The sequence below is a fragment of the Capricornis sumatraensis genome, chromosome 3 (assembly GCF_032405125.1).
Source record: "Capricornis sumatraensis isolate serow.1 chromosome 3, serow.2, whole genome shotgun sequence".
NCBI classification, from domain to species: Eukaryota; Metazoa; Chordata; class Mammalia; order Artiodactyla; family Bovidae; genus Capricornis; species Capricornis sumatraensis.
In genome coordinates this window covers 144,934,805-144,960,770 of record NC_091071.1, presented here as the reverse complement: position 1 = coordinate 144,960,770, position 25,966 = coordinate 144,934,805, and positions in this window count along the sequence as shown.

Here is a 25,966-nt window from a genome sequence, read left to right as displayed (position 1 = left end):
TGCTGAATGTTAGAGCCTTAGAACTTGCCTTTATGACACCTGAAAGTTTGGACCCTTTGACTAATAACACCCTATTTCCCCAACTACCAAAACCTTGTCAACTACCATTCTTTTTTTTTTCCATTCTGATTCCATATATAAGTGATATAATACAATATTTCTCTTTCTTTATCTGGCTAATTTCAGTTAGCATAATGCCTTCCACATTTCCTATGCTATTGTGAATGGCAAGATTTTCTTCTTTTTTTTATGGGTGAATAATTTTCCATTGGGTGTATATCTGTGTGTGTGTGTGTGTGTGTGTAAATTTCCCCCATCTGTTCACCCATTGAACAACATTTAGATTGTTTTCATATCTTGGCTGCTGTAAAAGATGCTGTAGTGGGCCTCGGCTTGCACATGTCTCTTTGAGATACTGATTTCAATTCCCTTGGATATACACTCAGGGGTGGTCTTACTGGATAATATGTTAGTTCAGTTTTAAATTTTTTTGAGGAACTGCCTTACTGTTTTCTTTAATGGCTGTAACATTTTATATTTTCACCTCAACAATAAAGCTTCCCTTTTTTCACAGCGTCACCTGCATTTGTCATCTCTTGTCTTTTTGATGACAGCCATCCTAACAGGTGGGAAGTGAGATTTCATTGTGTTTTGATTTGCATTTCCCTGTTGATTAGTGATGTTGAGCACTTTTTCATATACCTGTTGGCATTTTTATGTCTTCTTTGGAAGCATGTCTATTTGGTTCCTTTGCCCATTTTCAATTGAATTATTCACTTTTCTGCTTTTGAGTTGTATGAATTATTTATATATTTTAGATATTAACCCCTTAGTAGATTTATGGTTGTGAATATTTTCTCATATTCTGTGGATTGTCTTTTCAATTTATCCATTGTTTCCTTTACTGTACAGAATTTATGTAGTTTAAGGAATCTCACTTCCAATACCAATTTTTTGGACTTTTCCCCTATGTTTTTTATATTTATTTTCCCTATGTGTTTTCTATTTAAGTTCTTAATCTCTTAATCCATTTTGAGTTAATTTTTGTGAGTTGTGTAACACATAGTTTCAGTTTTATTCCTTTGCACATGGATGTCCAGTTTTCCTAGCAGCGTTTACTGAAGAGACTGTCCTTTTCCCATTGTGTGTACTTGGCAGCCTTGTCAAAAATTAATTGACCTCATATATAGGAGTTTGGCTTCCCTGGTGGCTCAGATGGTAAAGCATCTGCCTGCAATGCAGGAGACCCGGGTTCGATCCCTGGGTCAGGAAGATGCCCTGAAGAAAGAAATGCCAACCCACTCGAGTACTCTTGCCTGGAAAATTCCATGGATGGAGGAGCCTGGTAGGCTACAGTCCATGGGGTCACAAAGAGTCGAACATGACTGAGCGACTTCACTTTCACTTACAGGAGTTTATATCTGGGACCTATGTTCTGTTCCCCTGGTCTATATGCCTGTTTTTATGTCAGTACCATACTTCCATGATCACTATAGCTTTGTAATATGGTTTGAAGTTAGGTAGTGTGATACCTTCAGGTTTGTTCTTATTTCTCAAGATTGCTTTTGCTATCTGGGGTATTTTTTGGTTTCATACAAAATTTGGGATAATTTACAAAATTTGTGAAAAATGCAGTTAGATATTTGATTGGGATTACATTGAATCTGTAGATCACTTTAGGTAGTATGGACATTTTCACAGTATTAATTCTTCCAGTCCAAGAACATGATATATCTTTCCATTTGTTCCTGTTTTCTTCAATCTCTCATCAGTGCCTTATATTTTTCAGGGTACAGGTCTTAAACCTTCTTGGTTAAATTTATTCCTAAGAATTATTTTATATGCTACTGCAAAAGGAATTGCTTTCTTAATTTCTCTTTCAGATAGTTTGTTACTAGTGTATAGAAACACACATTGTTTTTGTATATTGATTTTATATCTTACAACTTTGTTTTTTATTAGTTCTAACAGTTGTTTTGAAATCATTAGGGTTTTCTAGATATGATATATCATTTGTAAATAATGAAAATTTTCTTCTTTCTTCCCAATTTGGATACCTTTGATCACTTTTTTAGCCTGATTACTCTCTCTAGCTGAGGCTTCCAGTACATTGTTGAGTGACAGTTGTCAGAGTAGGCACCCTTGTCTCGTTCCCAATTTCAAAGGAAGAGTTTTCAGCCTCTCACCACTGAATGTGATATTAGCTTTGCATCTGCCATATATTCCATTTATTGTATTGAAGTATTTTCCTTTAAAGCCAGGTTTAGATGTTTTTTAACAATGAAAAATGTTGTGATTTGTAAAATGCTTTTTCTGCATCTATTGAGCTATTCCAGTGATTTTTTCTTTAATTCTATTAATGTGGCATATCAAATTTTTTGATTGCATATGTAGAATGATCCTTCCATCCCAGGGGTAAATCTCACTTGATCATGATGGATGAGTCTTTTAAGGTAGTGTTGAGTTCAGTTTGCTCATATTTGGTTGATAATATTTTAAGTCAATATTCATCAGAGATATTGGTCTGCAATTTTCTTATGGTGTCCCCTGGCTTTGTTATCAGCGTGATGTTGTCCTCCTAAACTGAGTTTCTATTCAGTTTTTTGAAATAGTTTGAGGAGTATCAGTATTCATTCTTTAAATATTTGATGGCATTCACCAGTAAAAACATCAGGTTCTGAACCTTTCTGTGGTAGGAGATTTTTGATTCCTGATTCAATCTCCTTACTCACTATTATTCCGTTCAGATTGTCTATTTCTTCATGATCCAGTCATTATTTTTTAGGGGGGTGGCATAGGTGCATGCCAGAAGCTTTGCCCCCACATGCGAGCTCTGCTGCCTCCCTTCCCTGATGCACCTGATGCCCTGCATGGGCTGCTGTCCCCTCTGCATCTGCTCTGTGCCCAGTCTGGGTCACCCACGAGGTGTGTAGCTGGAGGAGCTCAAGAAACCACAGCTGCAAACCTCCCACCACAAGGGCGGTCCAGCAGTGCTGCCACTTCAGGCTCTTGAGGCTGATGGAGATGCCTGGGGTGCCTGTGCCTTTGGACTCCAGCACTTCTGCCTTGCTTTGCCTTTGTCCAGTCCTTTGTAGAAGGTGAATAAAGGCTGTGTGTTTCTAGGAATGTATCCATTTCTCTAGGTTATCCAGTTTGTTGGCATATAATTGTTCACAGTAGAGCTGGGCTTAGAGCCTTAGTAGGACTTCCCCGCCATGACAGGTCAGAGTCCTGATGGTGTGGAGTCCAGAGCAGTGTCATCTCTGGTCCCCTTCTACATGTGGTGAGGTGCTGTGGTGTTCACATCCCAGATAGGAGGACACAAAAGGGACTGGGGCTTCTGAGGGCCAGTCCCACTCTGGCAACAGCTCCAGTCACAGAGAGTAGGTGCTGTGGCAACTTTAGGCAGGTCTGTCAGTGTAATCAGCATCGGTGAAGTCTGTGGAAGACCCCTGGAGCAAAGGCTGCAAAAGTCCACTGTTGTAAATTTTGGGTTCTCCTGCTCTCCTTGCCCCATGGAGTGAAATTTCCTCTGAGGCTATCCTTTCTGGCTCCAAACTTCTCTGTACTGGACGGATGGGGCGACATAGGTAATAGGCTTCCTGTGTTTTTCTGTGATCCCATCCTTGCCTTTTGAGCCTTATAGGGTTTTTTGATGTTGTTTTGTTGTAGTCCAGAGCTTTCCCTGAGTTATTTTCTCTAGTTGTGATTATTTATTTATTACTTTGGGGATTTTTCTTTGGAAGATGAGTATTGGGATTTCCTTGCCCTCTATCTCCATTCATGGATCACATCCTTGTCATAGTGAGGGGATTTGTGTAACTCAATGAAGCTATGAGCCATGCCATGCAGGGCCACTCAAGTCGGACAAGTCATAATAAAGTGACCTGACAAAATGTGGTCCACAGGAGGAGGAAATGGGAACCCAATCCAATATTCTTCGACTGCAAGGAAATCAGACCAGTCAATCCTAAAGGAAATCAGCTCTGAATATTCATTGGAAGGACTGTTGCTGAAGCTGAAGCTCCAGTACTTTGGCCACATGTTGCCAAATGCTGACTCACTGGTAAAGATACTGATGCTGGGAAAGATTGAAGGAGAAGGAGATGGCAAAGGATGGGATGGTTAGATAGCATCACCAACTCAATGTTCATGAATTTGAGCAAACTCCAGGAAACAGTGGAGGACAGAGGAGACTCGTGCTGCAGTCCATGAGGTCTCAAAGAATCAGACATGACTTAGCAAATGAACAACAAGCTCTCCATCTTGCTGACATCACCTCTTAATTCTTACTTTTCATATATGTTTCAGAAATCTGAAATTGGATTTTTGCAAGGCTATTTTGAGTTGAAAGTTGTTTTTGGAAGCTTAAAAATAAAAATCTTTCTATCATGTCATATCTGCATTAACTACATTATAAAGTTAATTAAGCAATAGCTGGGCATTTCATAGGGATTAATGATTAACGAGGAGTGGATGAGTGGATGGCCCAAGGTACATCCAAGGACCATTAATATCCACTGGCTATTAATTTCCAGAAAATGCCCAGTATCAAAGTCATTATTGCTATTATGAACTGAAAATGGAAAAGAAATATAGGCATATGGATTTTTTTAAGGGTGATGCAATTTTAATTAATATGTACAAGGCATTCATGGAGAACTTAATTTTTGTACATTACCCAATCACATTGCTGTTCTCATCTCTCATGGTTCCATTTGGGTTATAATTAAGCAGTAACAATTGTAGACCTGGGTATTTCCTGAGGATTAATGAATGGCTGGATGGAGTTAATTGCCTAAAGTATAGCTTCAGGTCATTAACCTCAGTTGGTCACTAATATCTAGGAATTTATTTTAACTGGGGTCATTTTCATTTCTGTGTAAGAAGAAAAATACATTCAGTTATTTTAATATACTGTTGCATTTTTGTTTTCTTGAGATGTATCCAATAATATTAAGGATCTGTGGAGTCTTTCTGTATGTCCATTTCTAAGTTACCTCTTTTTGAATATTAAAAGTGGGTGGAGAACATACTTACATACTTAGAATAGCCTTTTTTCATGAACTTGTTGATTCTTTTCTTTATTGAGATAATCTGTTTCTTACCCTGGTTAAACCTGGAGAAAGATTGCCTTTGTTATCAATCTGTCATCTGTGAATAATATTTTTATCTAATACATATCTATTGGGCATTGTTTTTTGTAATGTATATATTCTTAATACAATTTCTCCTTGTGTTTCTCTTAATGTTCTAACAATAAAACTAATTCTTTTGATTTATTGTTGTGTTACTAATTTCTGCTTTACTTGAAAAGTAAAAAATTAAATGGGCTTATTTAGACTGAAGAGGATAATTCACAAAATGCTAAGATTACCACCTAAAATCCCATTTTGTACTGACGGTAATAAAAGAAACTAAAGGTCACAGAGTTACAGGTTTCCCTTGGTAGCTCAGTCAGTAAAGAATCTGCCTCTGAAACAGGAGATGCGGGTTTGGTTGCTGATTTAGGGAGATCTCCTGGAGAAGGAAATGGCAGCCCCCTCCAAAATTCTTGCCTGGAAAATCCTATGGATAGAGGAGCCTGGTGGGCTACACCCCATGGGGTTGCAAAGAGTTGGACACAACTCAATGGATGTGAATCTGAGTGAACTCCGGGAGTTGGTGATGAACAGGGAGGCCTGGCGTGCTGTGCTTCATGGGGTCGCAAAGAGTCGGACATGACTGAGCGACTGAACTGAACTGAACTGAGCGACTAACACACAAACTTTGCTAACACTGTTTGAATTCTAATAAATTCACATATATATTAAGTTATATCACTTCAATAAATAGCCTCTATATCAATTATATTTAGGGTATTAGCAAGTACCTTCCAGATACATAGTATGTACATAGTATGTATCATAAGATGCTTTCTTGGGGAAAGGCACTATGGAAAATAGAGTGTGTGTGTGTACATTAGATGGACTCATAAAAACAGTTTCCCATAAGAAAGTAGTCATTTTGTGGATAAACTGTGGTTCCTTTGTTGTTGACTTATTTCTTTTCTTAACTTATTTATTTATTTATTTTTGGTTGCACTGAATCTTCATTGCTCTGTGGGCTTTCTCTAGTGGTGGTGAGCAGGGGCTGCTGTTCGTTATGGTGCACTGGTTTCTCATTATGATGGCTTATCTTATTGAGGAGCACGGGATCTAGGCACACAGGATTCAGCAGTTACATCAGGCGAGTTCAGAAGTTGCGGGTCCTGGGCACTAGGGCATGGGCTCAGTAGTTGTGGCGGGCAGGCTTTAGTTGCTCCATAGCATGTGAGATCTTCCCAGACCAGGGATCAAACCCGTGTCTCCTGCATTGGTAAGCAGATTCTTTACCATGGTACCACCAGGGAAACCCTGTTGTTGACTTATTTAAATAATTACTTTTGTTTATTTTCACAAGTGTATGTAGACCTAAATTTCAAAAAACATGAATCAAATAATCAGAATATGTTAACAACATATATCTGTTAAAAAGGGCTTTTAGTTCAGTTTAGTTGCTCAGTCGTGTCCAACTCTTTGCGACCCCATGAATCGCAGCATGCCAGGCCTCCCTGTCCGTCACCAACTCCCGGTGGTAAATAATTTGCCTCAGTGGTAAAGGCATGGGACACTTAGGTTCGATCCCTGGGACAGGAAGATTCCCTGGAGAAGGAAATGGCAACCTGGTCCAGTATTCTTGCCTGGGAAAGCCTATGAACAGAGGAGCCTGGCAGGCTATAGTCCATGTGGTTGCAGTCAGACATGACTGATTGAGCACATCTGTTAAAAAAATATTTAATATTGAAATTAAAATAGAAAACATTCTAGCAGACTTAACATTAAAAATATTCAATAATTGTAATTGGACTAGGTTTTTTGTGTTATCTGTTATAACAAATGGTTACTCTATGAAATAAAACTAACCTTATCTGCCTTATATTATAATAATAGTATTTTTCCTAATATTCTGTGTTGTACAATCTATAAAGTGTTTTCTGTATTCCTTCATGCTAAGAAACAATTATTCTGTTTTAGTAAATGGCTGATGAAAACCAAGAAAATTAAATGACTTAGCAAAGAGTCGGACACGACTGAGCGACTGAACTGAGCTGAACTGAACTGAAAGTTCTTAAAGTAATAAGCAGTAAGCCTGAAACATAGGATTTCTTTCTCTAGATCTGATACCTTACCTTATATCTGAGCTTCACAGATGGAGCAATATAATATTGGGTTGGCCAAGAAGTTCATTTGAGTTTTCCCATGATAGCTAACAGAAAAACCAGAATGAACCTGTTGTCTAACCCAATATGTCTGATCATATGGTCATTTTAAATGTATGTTAGTTACTTTAGGATACTTTTTTCATTTTATTTACAATTTAGCATTTTTTTCACTGTAAAGCATAGCAATACTATTTTCAGTTACATTTAAATCATATGAACTTATAAAATCAATTCTAATATTTAAAATTAGGCAGTGAATTTTCTTTCTTTCCTCCCAAGCAATTGCTATTATGGTATGTGGATTTATATTTCTTACAGAGTTTTAAACTGTTATTTTAAATTTCAACTTAATTTAGTGACCACACTACAATTCAATTCAGTTCAGTTCAGTTCAGTTCAGTCACTCAGTCATGTCTGAGTCTTTGCGACCCCATGAATCGCAGCACGCCAGGCCTCCCTGTTCATCACCATCTCCTGGAGTTCACTCAGACTCACGTCCAGCGAGTCCGTGATGCCATCCAGCCATCTCATCCTTGGTTGTCCCCTTCTCCCCTTCACTACAACTAGTGTTATAATAATCTTTAGAAATTCAAATAGATGTATCTTTTGATTGTCATCAAACACTGTTATAGTTCAGTCTGTTTCTTTATAAATCCATTGTTTAAAATCCAAAACAGTGCTCTTGTTTAGCTAGCCACATTTCAGTGAAGATACATATAATCTTGTATAGGTGCATTGCTTTCAACCTCCTAACCAAATTATTCTTTTCCCTTATTTTATTTTTTGCAGAGCTTCATGTTTGTTTTAATAAGCTTTACATTATTTTTGCTTCTTGGTACTGAATCTCCAATAGGTCTATTTGGTCTCTGCTTCTAAGAACATGCCAAAAAATTGTTACTTTTTTTTGAAAGTGGCACTTCAAGAATTTGTTTGAAAATGTCTTTGTATGCAACATTTATGTGCAACAAAGACTGTTTGTTCTTATGACAGTGAGAGTATTCAGGAATGCTGTGAAATGAAGACCAGGGTCAGGAAATTTATACAATCCAGATTTAATGTGTTCTTTGGAATGTCAATAGTTTTGAATGTTCATATTGCTAGGGTAACAAAAGAAATAAAACGTTGCATCTAAGTTTGTAAATTAGAAGGTATCATAGAAACTGAAGGATGAGTTTTCCAAAAATGATAGATCCTAAATACTAGGAATCAAAATAGTTTTCTAAACTATAATTTCAAAAGAAAATTCTAGATGGTTAATCAACGAAAGGCAGTAATCTGCTTTTCCATATATTTAAAATTTCTGTAAGAAATTTTAAAATTCCAATGAAATTATGTATTATCTTCTAAGATAATCCTGTTCCAGACCTAATGTTTTCCAAGTTCACCCCTTTTAAAGCCGTAAGTTCCATCTTGAACCTCTGTGAAATAAATTGCTGTTTTTTTGATGTCAAAGAGAAAAATACAGATTAAACAACATGTTACTATAACTGTAGGAAGGAGAACCTATTACTTTTAAAATGATGTGGATCTTGAGTTATAAAGGCCTGACCTTTGTGCTGTCCCAACTTTGATTCTGTAAAGTTAAATGTTAATAAAATATAATGAATCTAGGAATAAAAATTCTTACTACTCCTTTTTTTAAAAAAATATACATAATAGATTTTCTGTTCATATAGAACAGGTTCTAGATACATTTGGAAATAAACTGATTTACAAACCTTACATGTTTTAGGAGTAAAACAGTACAGAGATTTACAACTTTTCTTCTGCTCATGGTCAGTCAATCCTTCTGATTTAGTTATAGAGCCAACCTGTTTATGATTAGCTAACTTCAGAAAGATAATATTTAAAAATATATACAGCAGATAAGAACTATGTAGATTTATTACTATATGTAATAATGTTTTTTCCTTTATTCTGAAAGAGTCCTAGCTATACTGGTATTTGAGGTTTAGATATTAATTAGGTTTTTGTTTAACTGTACAATAAGAGCTGATTTTTATTGTCTCTCATGACCTGGCAAGATACATACTTTGATTTCTGATATTGGTAAGTTTTCCCTGTGAGATAAAATTGATGAGCCAAAGAAGGGATACACGTCTTCTGTCTCACATCTGACTTAGTAGACTTGAGGAAATGTATTCCATTTTATGTTAATCTTACTTTATGGCTGAGAATTCAGCCGAGGGAAATATATGGGAGAACTAGAAGAAGTTTGAGTCTTGGTCATTGGGGTTGTTTTGGTGAGTATCCAGCTGATTTAGTCATGTACTGAGCCTCAGTTCAACCTCATTCCTTGTATGAGAGCAGGAAAACAATTGAAAGTGAGCTCCCACAGAACGGCAAGTCATGTTGGGTTGTTAATATGCTGTATATCACTAGCTGCATCTACTCTCAGAAAAACACCTTTAATCATGACTCTCAGATATACTTTTGGGATAGAAGGGGGAAAGATCACTGCTGCCTGTTCAATTTATTCTGCCCATTATATCTAATAATGATTCCTTTAAACTTGCTAATGCCTTTTTTCTTTAGCGTTAGAGAACTTAATTTGATTGAACCATATGGGGTGTGAGTTGACATTCATCAGTTGACTAGCATATAAACTCAGTTTTTCTTTGGGGATCATCTGAAGAAAGATGGATGCTAATATCTGGCCATCCATTATGGTTTATTTCCAAAGTGGGGATTTATTTCCTTTCTGTCCTTGACCTCTGTATGACCAGTAAGATACTACTGATACAAATGGAAGGTTCAGTAGAGATTTTCAAGATATTTGTAATCATTTCAAGAGTTCAGAATGAGGTAATCAGTGTTCACAAGTTACTGTCCAGTGGCCACTGTGACCATGGGGGAATTATAAGCAGAGTATCTCTGTGGTAGGAATTTATCTGGGGTGTACCTTCTGTGGTTCTTGTTAGAGCTTGGTTCTCCAATAAATTCTTGTTTGTCCAAGTTAACTAAAGTCAACTTTAGTTGACAAAATTCTGTCCTTTTAAACCAAATTCTGATTGTGAGTTTGATAGGATGCTTTGAAATATAGTGTCTATAACTTATTTCTATAAACCATAAACTGTTCCTGAGCATGAATAAAGAGGTGGCCAGGCCAGATTTGTGATTTAGAAAATCACCTGGACAACAATGGGGATGATGGACTGTAAGTGTCAAAGCTGGAGAGATGAGTATAATTAAAAAGCTATTGTTATTTTTCAAGTGGGACAGAATAAAGACCTGAACTCACAAATGACACTGTGAAATAGGAATTCACAACCTTTAGGGATTATTTCAGTAGTAAGGAGTGAGAAGGTAGAAAGACACATTTGAGGTGTCCTATTTGGATGGCTTTTAACATAGAGGCCAAAAAAAAAACCCAACAAAAAAGAGAGATCCCAGGGAGGAGGCTGAGTAAAAAGTGAAAACAAGTAGAAGGAAAAGCAAGGCAGAGTAGTATCTTACAAGCCAAGAGAGGAGAGAGTTTCATGAAAAACAGAAAATTTCAAAGTGTCAAATGACAGAGATGTCGAAGAGAATTACAGTTAGAAATTCACCATAGGATTTGGCAGGTTGGAGGTTATCAGTGAACTGAGAGCAGTGCAGGTGAAATGGTAGGGTTGGAGCCACATTACAGAAGATTGAGGTGGAGGTAAGCAACTCGACAAGGGCGGGTTTTGTGTTGTTACTTTTCTGATGCACTTGACCAAGAGAATAGAAACGGAGCAGTGCGATTAATAAAGTCATCACTTAGAAACGCACTTAGAAAACCCAAGGAAGGGTTACTTACTTTTTAGGAAGTTAGAAAGTAAGTTGGAACAAAGTCATGCTTTGAAACAAATCATTTTTTGTATCATGCATATAGTTTCCTCATTAATGAAACTGGAGTTACAGTAACTACATCACATGGGATCTTGGCGATAGAGATATTGTGGGCTAAGCTCCGGGCTTGATGTTTTGGATTGTACCTTTTGATGCCAGTCTCCTCTGTTGTCATGGTAATTGACCTGTGTTGTTTCTCTAGTTCCTTTTCTAAACTCCAATCTCTTTGATGCCGTGTAGTATGGATTATATTCAAGGTTGCATTCCCAGCTTTTGGAATGTTTCTTCTACATACAGATTCTCAATATACCATTGTTTGATTTTATTTTGTTTTTATTTTGAGAATGTCACTGTCTTGTTAAAGTCTTTATTGAATTTGTTACCATATTGTTTCTGTTTCATGCTTTGGCTTTTTGGCCACAAGACCTGTGGGATCTTAGCTCCCCAACCAGGGATCGAACTTACACTCCCTGCATTGGAAGATGAAGTCTTAACTATTGGACCAGCAGGGACGTCTCTACCATTGTTGAATGAAGCAAATAAATGCCTAAGCCAGTGGAAATGTAGTAAATATTAATTTCTTCTTCTCTAAAGTGTTTTGGCACCTTTCACACTGACTCCGTCTAAAACCTTAGTTTTTATTACCTCACTTCTGCATTTAAAATTTTCTTTCTGTAGGAAAAAAAGTTTGCTAAAGTTAACTATAGATTCTGATAAGGATTTTAAAGTCTTTTTCCTTGAGATAAAACATGAAAGTTATTTTTTGTTTGTTATAACTTTAAGGCAAACAAGAGTAGAAGAAGATATGTGTTGTATAGAAATATGATAATATATAATTAGGACATGCTTTATATGATTGAATTATAGCCTTAAACAGAATGTTTAGCGCTGTGATACTTTTGCTTTCCTCTCCTCAAAGCAAATCGAGTATTTCTGTCACAACACTTTATCACTGTAGAATCAAAAAATTATAAGACATATCAAGAGATCATCTAATTTAGTAATTGCCTCCAGTCTCATACTGTTTTTAAAAAGTGAGATTTTGTAAATATGAATAATAGTGAAAACTTTAAAAGTAAAAAATTGTAAGAAGCCAAAGTGGGGGTTGTCTCCTCATTCTAGTGCTGTTTTACTATTATTTTTAATGCATTTATTTTTAATAGAGGGATAATTGGTTTAAAATATTGTGTTGGTTTCTTCCATACATCAACATGAATCAGCCATAGGTATACATATATCCCCTCCCTCTTGAACCTCCCTCCCACTGCCCACCCCATCCTACCTCTCTAGATTGCTGCTTTAAATTATTTTAAAGTTTTTAAAGTTATTTTTAATATAGTATAACTTAAAAGCTAGTTGTAAGTTCATTATGTTACATCTTTATTTCCAACTGTAAAACTAAAATGAATCGATACAAAATAACAAAACCAATAAAATTTTAGATTAACATTACCTTAAAGCAGCAGTATAATTTTTCTGAAACCAGATCAGTGCTCACAGTGTGACTGTGATCCAAACTCTCATAGGCACAGAGTGTTGGCAGTTCATGGTATTTGTCTTTCAGTCTTCCCAAGGAAGACTCAGTTCTCCTCCTGCCTTCTCCATCCAGAATGCTACACGTATTTCATAATGCTCAACTTCATCATTGCACTTTCACTTGGTGTTAATTCATCCGTGTCTTAAATCCCCCAGTTTTTGTTTCTCATTAGTCCAGTACAGTAAATCAAGTTCTACATGGTGGCAATGGGGACTGCAAATTCAGTCCCTGAATTGTGAGACAAGATGTGTCATTCAGGTTTTGACTCTTCAAAGTTGTCATTATGATGTTCTTATTTATCATTCAGATTATCTTGAAAACGAAGGCAAACACCAGAAATTAATCTTAATGAAAACCCATTGAGCCTCTTGTTGGAGGAATCTTGGTTTTATAATATACTGGGTAACCTGTGTAATATCCATGGTGATCATAAGGCTATTTTAGTTTTAATAAAAATCTTAAAATTTATCTTCATTTTTACTGAATGGCTATCCACACCAGTATTCTTGCCTGGAGAGTTCCATGGACAGAGGAGTCTGGTGGGTTACTGTCCAAGGAGTCGCAAAGAGTTGGACTCAACTGAGAGACTAACATTTGGGCTTCCCTGGTGGCTCAGACAGAAAAGAATCTGCCTGCCGATGCAGGGGACCTGGGTTATCCCTGGGTTGGGAAGACCCCTAAAGAAGGGAAAGAGAGGAGCCTGACGGGCTACGACTGACTGATTACCACTTAGTTACTTTAATGTTCTTAAGAACTTATCTTCACTTTTGCTCCTCCTTTATTAGCATTTTTCCTATTCTGCTTTCCACCATTCCATTATGTTTCCACACTACTAAACAGCATTTTTAAGTGGCAGTGTTGGTTGAGTAGTATGATAACTGGCCTGTTATTGCACCGTGTGTGATTTCAAAAGAAAACCCATTTTATATTTTTGTAACATTTATTTATTTTTAAATAACACCATGATATTCCTGACATATTCATATTGGAGTTCTTGAAGTCCCTGTGTTGTCTTTACTTACTCCTCTCCCATCCAGTTCTTACATTCTTGTTCTGAATATTTCATTTTTATAATTCATTCAATAGGTATTCAGTTGTTTCATGTGTGCTAAGCACAAAGGAGGCATTAGTTTTGATATAAATCTATGCCTTCCTAGAGTTTACACATCTGGTTAGGAATGCAGACAAGTAAAACAAACAGTTTTAGGTATATTTTATTTATCCTACCAAGGTATGGTGCTGCAGAACAGACAGAGACTCACTTCAGCTCTGCAAGTAACTGGAGATGGAAGCTCTCAGACAAGGAGGGGTAGAATTGGAACAGAGAGAATTGAAGAAAGAGCTATCAAAATAGAAGAGTTTTTAGAACTTCAATGCCTGACACTACCAAAATGTCCTCTACCTCCTGTTTCTGCTACTTTCTGGCTCATCTTCCTTCTCTCAGGCTTTTCCATTAATGAAATACCAACTTTATAGCATCCCTGTTTGCTCCAGGAGAAAAATATTAGAGAATGACTTTCAATGGCTGCACTTAGGTGACATGTTCATCTTTGGGATAGTCACTGTGACCAGAGAGAGGGCACACCTGTGATTACTTGGTCCAGCTTAGTTACATTTTGGAAGTTGTGGATGGGGAAAGCTAGAGGCTACCATACCATTCTGGGCAGCAGAGGCAGCAGGTGAAAGAAACAGAAACTGGAAAGAGTTAAAGTGGAGTTTTAGAGACAGGATAGGGTTTAGTATGACCAAAGTGCATAAAGTGTATATAATAGAATGTGTGAATAAGAAATAGAGATGATGGGAATGGTAAAGCAGCTTAAATCTTGAAGAGCTGTTGAAGCAATACCAGCACAATTTTCTTTTGTCCTCTAGGTGGAGACACTGAAGGTTTTTTAATTCAAATAATTTTTATTATATGTGCTATACTAGTAAAATGATCTTCCCTGAAAATTCAGGAAAGAACAGATGAGAAGCTGAAAAAATTAAAAATAGCAACAAAAAATAAATTCCCTTCATTAAACACTTTGTAACTTCAAAACATCAATGCTTTTTGACAATCACATATTTATCTTACAATGAATAGTATATCTTTTATAGACTATTATTTGTATGGATATATAACTCATACAAAGATGAGAGAAAATGCTAGAAACTAGGATCATGCAAGAGGAAATTGTACCTAACTTTTTTTTTTTGTACCTAACATTCACAAGCAAATCAAGCTTTTGAGTTTAAGACATGCTAACATTTCAAGACGATTCTACTCTTGTACCCTTATTTGAGTGAAACAAATATATTACAGAAGATTTCAAGTGAAAAGCCACTACTGAGATTTAGGACACTGAGTTTTGTGTTTCAGTTTTTTTAAACTGAAATATAGCACACCCACAGAAAAATACACAAATAGTTAGTGTGTGGATTGACATATTACTACTCTAGAAGCAACTAAAATGTTTAAGAAGCAAGATGGCAAGATTAGATTCTGTGCTTTTGAAATTAATAGCTGAAATAGAAAGAGACTAGAGAGTTTTTCAGGATTCCAGGGAGAGGCGGAGGTCTGCCTAAACTAGAGTCTAAATTAGGAGAGTTGTTGTTGTTCAGTCACTAAGTTGTGTCTGACTCTGTGACTCCAGGTACTGTAGCACGCCAGACATCCTGTCCTTCACTGTCTTCCTGAGTTTGCTCAAAGTCATGTCCATTGAGTTGGTGATGCCATCCAACCATCACATCCTTTGCTGCCCCCATCTCCTTTTGCCTTCGGTCTTTCCCAACATAAGGATATTTTCCAGTGATTTGGCTCTTCACATCAGGTGACCAAAGTTTTGGAGCTTCAGCTTCAAATTAGAACAGTATCTTTAAACAAAGAGGAGAGGAAGCATTTATTCTCTGGGTGTGCATGTGTGCATGCTAAGTAGCGTCACTCGTATCCAACTCTTTGTGACTCTGTGGACTGTAGCCTTCAGACCCATCTCTCCATGGGATTCTCCAGGCAAGAATACTGGAGTGGGTTGCCATTTTCTTCTCCAGGGAATCTTCCTGGATCAAGGATTGAATCCATGTCTCTTATGTCTCCTTCATTGGCAGGCAGATTCTTTACCACTACCTGGGAAGCCCACATTTAGTCCCTGAACTATAGATAATTTTCTATGGAGAAATGTGAAAATTGGCTATTTGACCTGAAAGCATTTTGGTTAATAGCTTGCTTTTCTAGATGCAAGTACATAAATTTATGATATCGTGTCTTTAGCACTCCTAACTTTTTAAAAAACAGGGTAAGAAACCAGTCCTAGCATTAGGAAAACACACTCAGAAGAATCTTTCTCAAGATAAAACAGAATTTCTAATACGAAAAATTTGTGAGGTTAATCTGATAGATGTAGATTTACCTCTAAAATATAATCAAGAGTCTTTACAAATCCTGAATGTTCATTTCTTAATTACCTTTTAAATTTTCTTCCTGTAAAAATTATGAGCACTGAGAACATCATGTCAGTCATCTGTTCCAGTTAATTTCACAGGAAGATGGGGATAGAAACTCAGCAGATGGTACAACCTTTGCTCTGAGAATAGTGTGGGTTAAGTAGTCACTCTGTGGGTTCCTGTCTTTTTGTTTTAAACGCACAGAGAGCAATGGGATGATTGGTCCCTGGCCACGCACCCTGTCCTGCTTCTCTCATTGTAAGGCAGAATGGTATAATGGCATGAATATTAGACGAGGGAATAGCAGTAAATGTTCATTTCAGTACCTGTCTGATTCTAACTATCTGATCTTAATCAAATCTTTAAGTTCTCAAAAAACATCAAGGAAGTTGAGTTAAAAGCTTTACTTCCCTCTAGCTACAGATATATTGCTGAACCTCTAAGGTTTATTTGCCTTGTGTGATTCCCCAAAACATTATAAATCTTTTGCATTTTTTCATCTTTAATAAAATTTATCTCAGGATGTTGGTAAGAATTCAAAGAGATTAAGGATTTGGAAGTAATTCTTAAATGCTACCCAAATTAATGGAAGTTATCATTGACTGTTATGCTACATTCCACCTTACTCTAAAGCCTTCCTCATATTCTCTCACTCGCTGAAGAAGTATTCCTTTTCCTAAGAAGATCCAGCTATGGATTTATTTCTGTGGACCTTAACACATTCACTAAGAAGGCTTGGTGGGATTTTCAGTTTGCTTGTTTTTGGTTTTTATGTTTAAACTTTGCTCAGACAACATACAACCATTTCCAAGCAAAACACATCGTATTCACCAACATGTTTATGAATTGAAATCCTACAGTAGTCAGTGTCAACAGAGTTTCAAATGAACTCTGAATGTTCAGAGAACTGTGCCTAAACTTAAAGAGAGTAAATCTCCAGATGGTTTATTGAGAAGTATGATGTGCACTATTTCCTTATTAAGTTTGCATTTTGGGTACACAAGGCTTAATTGATGTTTACCATGCCCAGACTTGTGTAGAGAAGACTTACAAGCCAATGACTAAATATCTAAATGTAATTTGCCAGTGCTTAGCGCTTTTACGCATATCTGGGTCTGGAAAATGTTTGATGAAAATGTTATTTTTCTAGCTTTCCTTACATACTTCATAGCTCTGCAGCAGTGTACAGTGATTGTGTGTGCGTGCCTCATGTTTGGAAAACATTGTTGTGAATACTTTCTTTCATGGCATACTGCTGGAGTAATTTTCCAAAAGAGATGGGGAGAAAATGGGTATTGAGTTTCCTCTAGATATCACATATTATCTCTTTTGATCTTGCTACAGCTTTGCACAGTATATTGCCATTTTAGAACTGAAAACATTGGGGCTCAAAAGGATAAGTTTCCCATTGATCACATGCTTGATGTTGGAGGAACTAGAATTTGATTCAAAGGCCAGTGCAGCCTGTTAGAGTTTCTCTTTTGTCCTTTTTAGGACAAGATTTTTCTATCTAGAACCTCTATACTGGGATTAAATGGTATCCTTCTTCCCTTGTGTTTTCTGTGTTACAGTTCATAATTTGTATGGTATAAAATTTGCATGTAATAGTTTTCTTTATCAAATAATGAACAATTTATAACTGGATAATGCTTTATGTTAATTATCAAATGTGCTTTCAGAAATAATTTATACATTTGTTTGTATACATACAAGTGCTTATGTGATATCTATAATTTGAGATATAAGTAACTTACACTTATAACATATAAGTTATCTTATATGTAATTTATAGGTCTAATTTATATGTAATATAAATATAGAAGTTATGATATAGCACACATAACTTACATATATGCATGTATACACTTAATCTAAAGTTAGATAATGTTTCAGAATAGATATTTAAAGTGATTTCACATCAGGATATTAAATTTTGCTCAAAATATACTTCTCTTAAAACCTCATAAATCGAGAAGGCAGTTTACACTTCAGTTCAGTTCAGTTCAGTTCAGTCGCTCAGTCGTGTCCAACTCTTTGCGACCCCATGAATCGCAGCACGCCAGGCCTCCCTGTCCATCACCAACTCCCAGAGTTCACTCAGACTCACGTCCATCGAGTCAGTGATGCCATCCAGCCATCTCATCCTCTGTCGTGCCCTTCTCCTCCTGCTCCCAATCCATCCCAGCATCAGAGTTTTTTCCAATGAGTCAACTCTTCGCGTGAGGTGGCCAAAGTATTACACTAACTTAGGTAAATTCAAAAGCTACTTCAGGAATGTTGGCTACACGTGTATATATATATATATATATTTTGAGTAGATAGTACATTGTTATTAGTTGCTAACTGCGTAATCATAAGAATAGTAGTGTGAAGTCATTTCTTTTTAAAGCTCCCAAATAAACTTAAATGTATAATCAAATTCAGCAGTAAAACTAGCAACAACATAATTTTAAGATACTCAAGGCATATGCCATGACTGTACAGTTCGTTGTTGATGCCAACAGCACATATGGCTTGCTTGCCTGCTTCTCTGTGGTGCTGTCTGCCTGTTGTTGGCACAAGCAATAGCACCTCACAGTGCAATTTACAGACATGGTATTTCCATACATACTCCATGACAAACACATATTATACCACAAGGCACTGTCTTTAAATGGTTGAGATAAGAATAGAGTAGTTATTTCAAGTTTCGTAGAGAACATTATCCAGTTATCTTTAAAGATTTCTCATTTCTCTATAAACAAAATTGAAACTCTCTGCTTTGTCTGAGAAAGCCATGCATGAAGTAATGCCATCTTATCTTTCTTTTTGCTTGCTATTCTTCCCTACTCTCCGGCCACACTGGCCACATTTTACTACCTCCAATCTGCTATATTTTTGACATACTGTGCCTTCTCAGTAAAATGCACTTGATAGTATGCCTATATTAATAAAGTCTAGTTTTACAAGCATTAGGAAGCTTTGCTTTACATAGGTATTCAATAACATGTTACATTTGATTGAATAGATGAAACGCATTGTTTTTCCTAATTCATTAGAAGGTATTTTAAATGTGTCATTTTCCTTTGATGTCCATTTGCCTAAAGGCAGAGTTGAAAATAAGGTCTTAGCCTTATTTGGAATAATGGAACACCAGAAATTTTTTTTTAAAAGTAAGCATTTAACAATCCTTTTATTTAATTGAGAAGGCCTCAAAAGCATAAATACCTTTATAAGTTTTCTTTGCTTCTAAACATGGCAGGAAAAAAAAAAAAAACTATTGTAAAGGCAGGAAATGTCTTTTTGTAACACATGAAGTTTCTGTGGAAATTTGCTGTGTCAGACTGTGACCTACTAGACAGAAATCATCATAAAAGTCCTCTGTTAAAGTCACATTCACTTTCATCAAAATCTCTGTGTGTTCTACTGCCAGTCTTTTACCATTTCTAGAGCTTATGGTGTCCACCAAACATATCCTGGAGAAATTTTAAAGTATATGTTCTGTCATCATCGTATCACTTTTATGAAAGCTTCCATTTGGAGTGACCAGGCAGAGGCAGAATTGTAGTGGTTTTAAATGGAGGTTTCTTTTCTAGTTCAGACTCTACCTTAGACTCAACCCTATACTTCCTAATATTGTAGACCTTAGACAGGTTTCCTTGTGGTTTCTCAGGTGGCTCAGTGGCAAAAAATCCACCTGTCAACGCAGGAGACACAGGAGATGTGGGTTTGATCCCTGGGTCCTTCCCTGGAGGAAGAAATGGCAACCCACTCCAGAATTCTTACCTGGAAAATCCCACGGACAGAGGAGCCTGGAGGGCTGCAGTCCATGGGGTCACAAAGAGTCGAACATGACTGAGCATGCATGACTTTCTCAGGCAAGTTTCCTTGTCACTGAAATAGAAGTATTAATAGAATCTTCAACATAAGGGAAACTTAAGTATTAAATAAGTTAAAGACTGTTAAATAAAGTACTTGGTCAGTAAATACTTGATGTCAGATACTTTTGTTTTCATAAAAAGTTGCTTTTCTTAAATTGCAACCTCAGAATTCCTCCTGGGGAGAAAAGGAGCTATCTTTCAGAATATGGTTTAATTGGCATGTGTAATGGAATGGAGGGTGGGGTATGATCCTCTGGTCATTGTCTAGATGAAGCCATGGTAAGGGAAAGAAATAGCTCTGAGAGATTTACAAGGATCTGGGAGCTTTGTGGAGAGAATCGGGAGTAAAATAGAATCTAGCAACATGGCAGAAAGGTGGATCTTGAGAATATAATGGGAGAATTTTTATTTTTATGATAAGAATTGCTAAGGAGCTTTTTAAAAAATAGGGATGCCTGGTATTTAAATTTTTATTATAAGGCTACACTCTTATTATAAGGTCACACTTTGAATAAAGTTGGTCATTCAACCACTCTTGAATGTGTGGCACTTTGAGGAGTAAGGGAGTTGGGGTGGTGCTTAGCTAGGCAGTCATGATACAAAATGAACAACAATGCTAAAGGTGAAATTTAGGGTTGATATAGAAAATATGGCAGAAATGGGAACTCTAAACTAGGGATGAAGAGATGACAGTAGGTTACCATTCCTACTGACAAATTAATCTTTGGAAGTTTAGGGAGAGATGGGGGTTTCTGTTAATATTTAAGATGAAAGTGTATTTAGTTGACTTTTACTTAACTCTTAGAAAACTGGTAACCCAGTCCAGTTGGAGTTCTTGGCGGCATTCAGTTTATGACATTATTAGTATGGAAGATGGTGGTGGGGAAAGTAAGGATGGTACATGCAGAATGGTCAGGCTTGACTGGTACTTCTAGGCTTCAGGGCACTAGGCACCTGGAACTTTCAGGGGAATAGGATCCTAGGGCTAATCAGGAATAGAGAAGCCAGTTCCTCTGCTTACTCCCCCTTTCCCAACTCTCCTGATATGTCTGCCTTTTTCTCTGTATTTGTTTTTACCTGTACTGCTACCATTTAACTACTCTTATTCATTTACATTTTATATTTATTCGTAACTATTGCTCATGCTTACTTGTGAAACTCACTGCATGTTTTCAGCTTCTTTATCTACTCATCCCGATGGAATATCCTGGTTCAAGAGAGAATCTGAAAGCACTAACTCATTTCCAAGTCATGCCTGTGAATGGACATCCTTGTATTTGAATTCAACCTGGAGCAAAATGATTGAGAACAGACTGGTGTCAGAAAATGTGTCTGGTACAAACTCTAGAAATAACCTTACATTTTCAAGACATTAATTTTCCCTTACTGAATCACTTTAGTTGAACATTCTCAAAATGGGGTACATTGACCTGTGTTTGGACTGAAGTTTTGTGACCTATGGAATATTTCAGAATAGGGAATTAAACTCAAGTGTGTTGATTGCATTCCATCATTCTCCCTGGAAGTTAGTTCCTTGGTTGGCACTTTCTAATAAGGAATACTCTTGTAAAGACAAAACAAATGACACACCATAGTAAGATTATTCCTAGGATGAATGCTAAAAATAAGCAGGTGAACATCTGAACACTTCGCAGTTCTTTCTTTTCATGTCTTGCAAGGGAGACGCCAGGAATCATTATCTGTTTCCTGTCCTCAAAACAGATCCCCCATATTGAAAAACTGAGTGACAAGCAGTCTGGCCTATCCATATGACCATATTGTTTTCATCCCCTAATTAGCCTAGTCCTTGCTGTGCTGATGAGGAAACAGATGCATGAAGCAGCAAATTACCTTCATCTCTGCTCAGAACAACAGCAACAAAAAGACACAGCATTAAATTGTCTCATTTGAACTTGGGCAATTCAAATGTAGCAAAGTGGAAATATTCAAGAAGGGAATGTTGCTTTTAAAAACATGTTTTCTTTTCATTTAAAAATCACCACAGAATAGGGATTTTAAATATAGGAAAATGGCAACTTTAGTTGGAAATGATTCCTCCATATTAAAAGACTGATAGCCAGTTGGTTCATTAATTGACATGTGGATAAATAGAGATAAATGTAATGTTTGTGTTCCTGAGGGCATGCTGCGTGTTTATATCTCTCATGCCTAGTTCTCAGTCAAATCAATTGTAATGGCTCCTTTTGAATTCTTTACCTTATTACATTGGAGGTGTGACTTTGTATCCCTATCAATCAAAGTGGCAGAAGTATAGGGAGGAAAAGTGTAGTGGGGGAGCTAATGGGAACCAGTCAAATTGCCTGAGAGACAGTCTTTCAGCTCAGGTTTTTGACTTCCAGTTAGAACTCTGTAATGCTCTGTCATGCTATGTTTTTCTTATCTCTGTCATTTCCAGACTCAGAGTTTTGAGGGATTATCATCATTAGCTAAGGTTTATAGGAGAAGGCAATGGCATCCCACTCCAGTACTCTTGCCTGGAAAAGCCCATGGACGGAGGAGCCTGGTAGGCTGCAGTCCATGGGGTCGCACAGAGTCGGACACGACTGAAGCGACTTAGCAGCAGCATTGGATACTTGTAAGTTGACAAACATTATATTTTTGTACATAGATCATCTCATTTAATCTTTATAATTACACTATAACAGGTACCATTGCTACAGCATATTTATAGGCGAGGAAACTGAGGATTAGAGATGTAGAACATAGAAACCCACGTTCCCAAAGCCATCCTAAAAGTGCAAGCAGAAGCAGACAAATAGTTACTTAAATAGGACCCTCACAATTGAGTCTAGACTTCTCAAGTGGTGTCATCTTTAGGCTTTGTTTCATGAAGAAGTTATTCTCGGAGAGTTGTCTTATGCACACACGGCAGTCTTCAAGGGATATACTTAAAATAATGTTTAAAGCTCTCTGGGTCTGAGGTAGAAAAATATTTTTTATGGTTTCTAGTTGTGTATTTCTAAAACTTGCTAATTTGCATTAATGCATTTGTGAGGAAAGTACTGTTTATTCTTAAAATTATGGGCTTCCTGTATTATTTTCCTCAAATTCTCAGATGTTCAGTAGGGTCTTCAGGGAAGAACTCAGATGTGCAAAGCTGCAAAAACACAGAAGAATGCTTCTTAAAAATCTTCAGAGATATCTATCATACTTGCAGTATAATGAAGTGAAATTTGAAGAACCATGAGTCAGGCCACCCTGCATAAATTATTGTTTTAAAGAGGGCAGAAGAGAATGAAAATAATATTTATTCTCAGAGTACATATATTTTAGAGTCTTTGAAGTTTCCATGCCATGTGTCTACAAAATATTACTATCCAATATTAATTTGACAAATTAGTTTTGGGGACCCACCATCTGCCAAGTATATTGGAGATAGGATGTGAAAAAGAATAGACATGATTCCTGACTCAAAGTGTTCAGTCTTGGAAGGAGACGAATTTTATTAATTTATTTCACCGGAAGTTGTAAATTATAAACTTCTAGTGCTAAAAAAGAAAAGTACAAACAGTATAGTGATGTGTGTGTAGGGGGTCTGGCTTATTTTAATGTATGGGGCCAGGTAATTTTTCCCAACCTTATTAATAAAGTAGTATCTGAGCTGAAATCTGGAGGATTCAGACAAAGAATAATTGTTATAGGTCCACAATCTGATTTTTATCTTTATAGATCCTTCCAGCTACAGTGAAGGGAATGCGTTGGAAGAAGTCAAGAGAACCTGTTAAAATAGTTCAGGCCAGAGATGAACCATATCTGACTGAGTAGGAGTGAAGAAGGAACTAGCGAGAAGTGGGTAGATTCAGAATTGATAATACAAGTCACTATTTTCATTTGATAGTTTTTTTGTTTTGAAAACACTAATTCATGAGACAAAAAGCAGGGTTTTCTTATGCCTCTTCTCATTTTCTAGTCATTCATACAATAAAACTTGATTGTGTGTTTTCTGTGTGTTATTGACTATGTGAGTTGCAGATTAATTCCTGCTTCCTTTCTATGAGCTCAGAGAAGAAAAGAACAGGTAATAATACAGTCTAGTAATTGAAATAATTGAGTGATTGTGGGAGAGCTTAACCTATTTGAATTGTGCAGCGAAGGCTTGTTTGGGGAGGTGGCACCAGGAATGAGTATTTGAGGATTTGAGATGTTCTCAACAGAGGAAAAATGAGAACAAAGACAAGAAGTGAGAAATTTCATGGTACATTTAGAGGCTATCACACAGATTTTAGAGGATAAAGAGCACGGGAGGCAGAACTGGCTACATAATTTGCAGGTCCCAGTGCAAGAAAATGCAGGGCTCTGTGTTAAAAAAATTACAATTTCAAGATGGTGACACTAGACCAGGAGAAGCATGGGACACTCCCACGCAAGCTGTCTTGTGTGTCCCTGATGGCATGATGGGAAGTGCTAGAGGAAAGCTTGAGTTTTGGGTAATAGAGGAGAAGCAAGAATTAAGAAGATTCTCAAGCCTTCTAGCTTGATTGTGTGAGAGATGTTGATGCCACTGACAGAAACAGAATCTGGAAGAAGTCTGGCTAGGTGTCAGGAAATGGCGGTTAGTTTACCTTTTGACAAGTGTAAGGTATTTGTGGACTTTTCTATTGGAAATACCTTACCAGCAGGCCTGTGAACATAGGAACTTAAATTTCTTGGGAGAGGTCAGGGCTGGAGAGTTTCGTGGATGTTAGACTCATGAGAGTAGATGGCACATACTGACCCTGAAGCTCAGGGTAAAGTTATTGCCATGTCACGGGTTGTTTCTTTAGCAGCTGGAACACCATACCTTGGTGGCCATTCCAGTAATATGGACATCAATTAAAGTTTTTCTCTGCCAGCACAATATGAAGTTAACACCATTGTGAGACAAGCACAGTCTTTCAGAAATCAGGAAATTAGCTACTTTGAAACTTATTACTCTCGCTTGCCTCTTATATTAATATGTTTTAATTAAATGATCATTGTGTTGTTTAGTTGCTAAGTCATGTCCAACTCTTTTGCGAGACTCTTCAGTCCATGGGATTTCCTAGGCATGAATACTGGAGAGGGTTGCCATTTCCTTCTCCAGTGGATCTTTCCAACAACGAACTATTTGCCGGTGTACCATATTTATGACATTACTGAGCAAACACTCTAATAAATCACTGTTTTGCCTGTATTTGCCTGAGGCATATTGTCCTATTAATCAACTTTTCCATTACCTGTCTTTAATTTATTGTCCTCTCTATTTGGGCAATTAAATGGAAATATTGCTATCACTAAAATAATTGAAAAACATGTTTATTTTATATTTCATGGTTTTCAAACTCATATTGTTTTATGTTAAGTGTTGAAGTGTCATTTAAGGAAATTTCTAGAACTGTTATTTTTTTAGCTATTATAAAGTATTTATCAAAGCTATCTCTTTTATTCTGTTCAGAATTAGTATGAAAATAAAAATACTTCAGTTTGATGATGTCATGAAAGATTTGTTTTTTCACAGTAATAAGAGCTCTGCATGTATTTTAATAATACTATTTAACTAATCCAAGACTTTATCATAAAATCTTATTAGATGTTCTTTATGTACTCTGAGAGTAGGAAATATTAAACAAATGATAATTCTGTTATTAGTAAGCTACAGTTTTGTTCATATATCAAAAGTAATAAGATAGTTTTATTCCCAAATTACAAAAAAATGGTAATTATTTAGATTAATCAGTAAATAGTAATCTCATTACTCTATCCATTATGCTTAAGTATACTCCATGGTTAATAACAATTGAAAAAGAAAATTAAAAACTAAATAACTATGTCATTATATAGTATGCTACACAGAGCTAGTTACTATGCTATGGGAAAAATCTGTTTCATGTTTTTGTTTTCTACATTTAATTACACATTTTTCTAGAATCAGTGCCCAAATCTCATGATGTAAAACAAATTTTCACTTTGTCAAAATGCATTTAGGGATCCATAATGAACCTCTGCCACATTTTGGAAAATGGCAAGTGTAGAAACCTGTTTTTATGTGCTTGCTTTGACAGAAAGGATAAATAGAACATTAGTCATCTTGTTTCTCCATTGCTGTTTTTATTC